Consider the following 6,518-nt stretch of genomic DNA (forward strand, 5'->3'; position numbering starts at 1 on the left):
GAACATTTCACCTAAAATATCATGGTGTGCTTGAGTGTGATATTGTTATGTTATAGAATTACATGCTTATGGTTTTGTAATAAAAGATTTTGTAACAAAAAGGGGTGTTATTTGTGCCAGACCCTGTATTTTGCAAGTTATAAAGCATTTTAAATATGTAGTTAACTTCTCCTACCTCTTTCATTTACTTCTTCCTCCAATACATATGTAAGTCACATACTGAGTCTTATTGACACAGCTCCTTTACATTTTTTTGCCTTGATCTTTTTTATTTGTGTATTCATCAGTAGTCATTCATTACATCAGAGGCAAGCTTAATCTGACAATTTATCACATTGACAGAGAGTTACTGATAGACTGTTCTCAATTTCTTAGATGTTTGACAAAATGCATGATATTATAGTTCAAGAAGGAGACTTCTTGAAAACTTCCTTTTGGAGCTCTAGAGTTTAAATTTATCCCACTGTATCTGATTATTGTGCTACCTGTGAAGAAATACATGGGGGCAGTACGTGGGAGTTAGGAGTGTGTATGCACTTCATAGCCATCTATGCTAATTGAGGGATTAGGCCATCAGGACACACTTTGTACCAGACACTTAATAGACCCTATCTGGGTGGTTGTCATGATCTCTCCATTGTACAAGGATGAAACTGAGATTCAGAAAAGCTTCATAACTTGCCTAAATACACAGAAAAAACTGGAGCAAGACTTGACCTCAGCGTATGATTTCCAAGTCTATATTATTTCACAGAGGCCTGGAGATGAAAGAGTGAATGAGGATGCAAGGGATGAAAACCAGGGTTAAACAGAGCTCCCCAGGCTGGCATTTGCCAAACCACTCATGGCCTCAAATCCAGTTTTTCAAAATCAGCATTTCCTCCTGCTTACACCCCTACCTTCCTAAGTTATATCTACTTTCCCTCCATTATCAGCCCATCTTAAGTGTCAGCTTCTTCCCAGCAAACTAATGTCTTGAAGACTTGAAACTAGTTTTCACTCATTGTTTCTGGAATGGGCTTGTAATTAGAGACACTTAAGTCCTTGAGATTGAGCCCAGATCTGGGATACAGTTTCTCTTGCTTCCACCAAGCACCTTGGGTAATCCTAATAGCACAGCAACAACAATGCATGTGCTGATGTTGACTGAGTGAGTATGATGTGCCAGGCACTGCTCTGACTGCCTTGTATTACTTTATTTAATCCTCAAATAATCTTTTGTGGGACATATTAATTTCATCTTACAGCTGAGGCACAGGAAGACCCAGCAAATTGCCCAAGGTCACATAGCTGTAATAAGTCCACAGTAGACCATGATCCATTATCATTACAATCCTAGTGCTCTGTTGCCTTTTGGAGCAAACTTGGGTGAACTTCAATGACCATGGATTCCTACATGTGTGCTGTGTTTATCTGGTCTCTTGCCTCAGGTTGCATGATGTCTGGTGTGGGAATCAAGGGCTCCACTTTCTATGCAGCCCCCACAGAGGTGTATTTAGTGAACAGTGTTGACGTTTCCTCACAAAACACTAATGTCTAGGGGTGTCCTTGTGAAGGCAGAGAGAAGTAGCCTATTCTAAGTGGCATATTAATGCCTCAGAATATATCAGAAGAAAAAACATACTTTGAACTAACATTAAATACTGTTATGGACTAAATTGTGTCTTCTCCCCTCCCCAGTTTTATGTGGAAGTCCTAACCCCCGGCACTTTAGATTTTAGAGTATGACTGTATCTGGAGAGATGTTGTTATTTAAAGAGACAATTAAGTTTAAATGAGGTCATGAGGGTGGGCCCTAGTCTGATATGACTGGTGTCTTTATAAGGGGATTAGGATGCAGGCACACAGAGAAAAGATCATGTGCAGAAACAGGGAGAAGATGGTTTTTGATAAGCCGAGGAGAGAGGCCTGCAGAAAAAACAACCCTGCTGACTTGTTGAGAAATAAATTTCTGTTGTTGAAGCCACCTGGTCTTTGGTACTTTGTTATGGTAGCCGAAGCAAACCAATACCATTTGGGTAGAAAGATGTAGAGCCTATCTCTCTTTGCTTGTGGTAAAGGGAATGGTGGGTGCGTGTCTGCAATTTGGGGTATACATGCTGTAATTCTGGAGGGACTCTGTCTTCTGGGGAGCTGCCTGGAGAGGAGGGTGTAAGCTGGGGTAGCAGAGGAGGGAGGTTCTATGATAGTCTGACACCATTTTTTTTAGAGCATGCTTGCTCACCAACAAATGCTAACTGATCACCTATTTAATAGGTACTCACCACTATGCTGGACCTTGGTGTTAAGTGGTGATCAAGATGAACCACATGCCAGCACCAAGGAGCTCACAGTATCTGGGCACAAGCAGTGCCAACATAGTATGGAAGATGCCAGGATCCATCCCTCGGAAATAGCACATGCAGCACATGGGGGTAGGAGAAGACTTGCTGTAGCCAAAGCATCAGCGTTAAGACATAAGGGATGGGTGAGCTAGCCCATCAGGGAGGAAGGCAAAGAGGGTCAGAGGAAGGGAAAGCAGCTGCAAGGTCTTGCAGCAGAAGGAAAGCGTGACTTCTGAGGAACTAAAAAGAAGTTTGACGTGGCAAGAGTGCCCAGTGGAGAGGTGGGGCCCCAGAGCTATGCTGAGCCAGTAACATTCATGGACATGTTGCCTTAAGATATTGGGAAGTGACTGGACAATGCTGTGCTTGGTCATTTGTGTGTGTGCATACATGTGCACATGTATGTGTTTTATCGGGTGTGTGTGTGTAGGCACTGGTAGAAAGGAGTTTCCTGTAAGTGTTTTAGTTACCCAGAATCCCAAATTATCTGAACATCTGTAATGCAGGATGTCTAAAAGTGTAATGGAACCTCACTACAGAACCGGCACGGATACACCCAATCCCAGGATCTGTCCTTGTCTCTGTTCCATTCTAAGTGCTAACTAAAAATCATGACTTTCCTGAGTGTTGCAAGTTCGATTCACAATGAAATAGAAAATACAACTCAACCGGAATGTGGTGATAGCCAAGGATAGCCTCCCAGCTGGTCTGTGATAGAAATGCTGGCTCGTGGAGGGCCATTGTGCGTGGAAGATGTGCTTGTCCACCCGTGCGTTCAGGCGCAGCCCCTCAGACCGGGCCTGCTTCTCATAGTCAGGCCGTGGTGCCTTCTCCTCACTTCTGTTGAAACCTTAGCAAGGACTTTCGGTTTCAGGGATTAGACCCAGAATGAGACTTTCTGAAGCTTTCACAAAGCTGGCAAGAATTTCACACCATTTTGAGTGCTGCAGGTGAAGAATTTAACAGCTGGTGGGAGTGCAAATTAGAGCCAATTATAATTTGATTGACCTGCCTTGACAATAAAACTGCCTTCCCTAATTTAAAATGCCTGGCAGGATCCCCTGCCCTGGAAAGGCGGCGATTTCAAATGAAGAGCAGCTCAAACTAGGAAATTCTTTAACAACCCATGACAGTAATAAAGATTTATTTATATAGCACTTTCTTCCCTCTTGGGCTGAAATGACTGTGTTCAACCTGAGGAGTGGCACGTCACGTGCAGGAGTGAAGACGAACCGGGCTTGGCAGCACTGACTCCTGATGGCGGCAGCAGAACTAGAAAATGCGTGTGCATTTTGGAAAGGAGTGAAGAAGTGGGAAAGTTTCTCAGTTCCAAAGTGCAATGCCAATTTGCCACAATATTTGTAAAGAAACCAACTGTAGAATTGAAAAGTGTTAAGAAATGCCATATGAGAAAGCCTTTTCTATGTGTATGATTATAGAAGCTAATTGATTCCATTACCTTATTTAAATAGAATAAAGAGGCTTCATACTCCAGTTCAAAATCAGCCTTCTCAGTTCTTACTCCTTATTCATACTAGCTTGGATTTATTTAGCTAGTTAAACTTTATAAGGAAATAAAATGCTTTGGCTAGTGTGGCTCAGTGGAGTGAATGCTGGCCTGTGAACCGAAAGGCTGCATGTTCATTTCCCAGTCAGGGCACAGGCCTGGGTTGTGGGCCTGGTTCACCAGTTGGGGGCCTGTGAGAGGCAACCAATTGATGTATCTTTTGCACACTGATGTTTCTCTCCCTTTTCTTCCCTCCCTTCCTCTCTCTCTAAAAAGTAAATAAATAAAATATTTTCAAAAGTAGTTGCTTGGTAATTTTTGTTTTGCTTTGAGTCACATTTCCAGGTCACTTTCACTGACCTCTAATTCTGAAACAGGTGATTTGCACAGTCCATGCCTCTGGCCCTTGGCAGCCAGCGAGGGCTCCAAGTGGTCAACCCAACTCACCAACCAAGTGAAGAAGAAACAGATCTACCCTCAATCCCAACTCCACCACTTTGAGTTTACTCCATCTTGGCACATTACTCTCTGGGTCTCTGATTTTTTGTCTACTCAATGGAAACTATAAAACTTCTACCATGGGATTTGTGATTACTGAGATAGGACAAAGATTTTTCACCTTGACCAAACTCTAGCCGGGCTCCTCTGAGTCTGCTTCCTGACTAGGTCTTGACCGTGGCCTGTAAAGACTTGAACCAATGCTAATGTAGCCTAACAGCTTAAGGCCTTAAGGATGACACTGGCCTTCATAAAGTACCTGCCTGAGAAAACTCAAGGCTGTACAAGGAGTTTACCATTCATGCCAACCAAAACCTGGAGGCAGCAGACCCTGTCTCCCAGCATCTGTGGGAGGGAAGGAGCCCAACTTTGAAAGGCACCAGTTAATAAGCCCAGATGGGTTTGTACCAACCTCTCTTCCTGCTTTTTGTAATTTTCATTTTCCTGACTCTACTGAGCTCCTGCCAAGCCCTATCCCTATTCTCGAATTCTCTGAATTTAGATCACATTGGACTCTTTTTCCTATCATAATAATATACTACTGATTAAAATATGTCCTTACCCTGTTAACTATAACAGTACGTGGCTTTGTTTATTTTTTTGTAGATACCATACACAAATGGCTTTGCGTAATGTTTGGCCCCAGTGGCTCTCAGAAAATGGTAAAATCCTGTTTCTACCTCTGTCCGGACCTCCTCTCCACCACCGAGGCCCGGCCTCCTCACTTGTTTCTCACTTCTGCTCCCCACGAACCTTCGCAGTGAGTGGGGATGAGAAGGGGTGCTTCTCTTGTCTCCTTGATATTGTATGTAGCACGAGTTTCACTAAGTAACAGTGTTCTTCCTGCTGATGAGGCTCTATAACACTAGTATGACTTAGATCCATTGTATATTAAACATACATTTACAAGGCTTAGAAATTTAATCTTTTTATAAAGTTACTAACAGGTTTAATTCACTCTACTTTGCCTGTATAAAATCATGTGGCGGCCACAGCTGGAGCCCGGCTTGTCTGCTCAGGGACCCTGGGGTGGGTCTTTACACAGTCTCTTTCCAGAGGTTGGGGTGAGAAATCTGTAGGTTTTAGAGATGGTATTGAAAGTGGCCTCGGCAGAGTTGCCCGGGGCAGCAGTGCAGCCCCTGCCTGAGGTGTAGCAGCCGTCCATACCAGCCATCAGTGGTGGCTTCTTGGGCACAGGAACTGAGATGATGACAGTCACCGTGGGGGCAAGAATGAGGCTACCAGCACAGAGCCACAGCACCCGGTCACCTTGGGAGGGACGGCGTGGGGCTCGCTGATCTGGTCCCACCAGCAGCCTCACTGCACAGGGACAATGGAGAACTTGGCCAGGACGATGACTCCCTGGATGGCAGCGGCTGCCTCCTTTGAACACTTAACATCCAGCCAACATGTCCATTGTAGTCCCTGATGGTGACAAATGTCTTGAACCAGGTCCTCTGGCCTGTATGTGTCTGCTTTTGCATGGGCATAATCTTCGAAACTGAGTCCTTGAGGGATGTCCCTAGGAAAGAGTAAATGACCTCAGATTCTTTGATGGGCAGAGAAAAGATAAATCTCTCCAGGGACTTGATCTTTATGCCCTTGACATTGGCCCCGGATGCCACTGCCAAACCCTCCTCAGAAGCCACCGTGGCAGCCTCCCATTTCAGGGCTTTGGGGTCTCTGGGCCCTCCCACAGCACCAGCATCACTCACCATTTGGTGTTTTCTGGGAAGAAAAGCTAATCTTTTATCATATAGTTTATATAAAAGTGAAAAAGTTAAAAAACAGCTAAACGGAAGGCCATGACCTTCACATCATAGCAAAAGATATGGATACTTTCAGTTTTTGGATGCATTTTATCAGTATGGATACAACCTGAGTTTTATGGCCTTCAATTTTACAAGTACAGTTGCCCAAGGGAGCAGAAGACTGAGTTCCAAACAATCATATTAACACTCAAACGTTTGTCTTACGGCCTTTAAACTGTATACTGTGTGCAACTGAGCTTCATCTTAATGGCTCTGAGCCCATCAGGAAGCTTCTATTTAAAGACTTTGTGACAGTGTTATCTCTTCTCTTTTAAAATTAATTCTGGGTGTGAATTGGGTTTTCTGGAAATCTTGTCTTCACATAATGAGAACATTCCTTTCTTATTAATGTTGCTTCCAGGGTTGTTTCTGACTAAA

General features: G+C 43.7%; 1 pseudogene; it reads right to left on the minus strand.

Moving 5' to 3' along the window:
* Positions 1-5,366: 5,366 nt before the first annotated feature.
* LOC119041000 (40S ribosomal protein S2-like) lies at positions 5,367-6,047 on the minus strand (annotated as a pseudogene).
* Positions 6,048-6,518: the final 471 nt, after the last annotated feature.

Source organism: Artibeus jamaicensis, unplaced genomic scaffold (assembly GCF_021234435.1).
Source record: "Artibeus jamaicensis isolate MK-2021 breed Jamaican fruit bat unplaced genomic scaffold, CSHL_Jam_final contig_354, whole genome shotgun sequence".
Taxonomy (NCBI): Eukaryota; Metazoa; Chordata; class Mammalia; order Chiroptera; family Phyllostomidae; genus Artibeus; species Artibeus jamaicensis.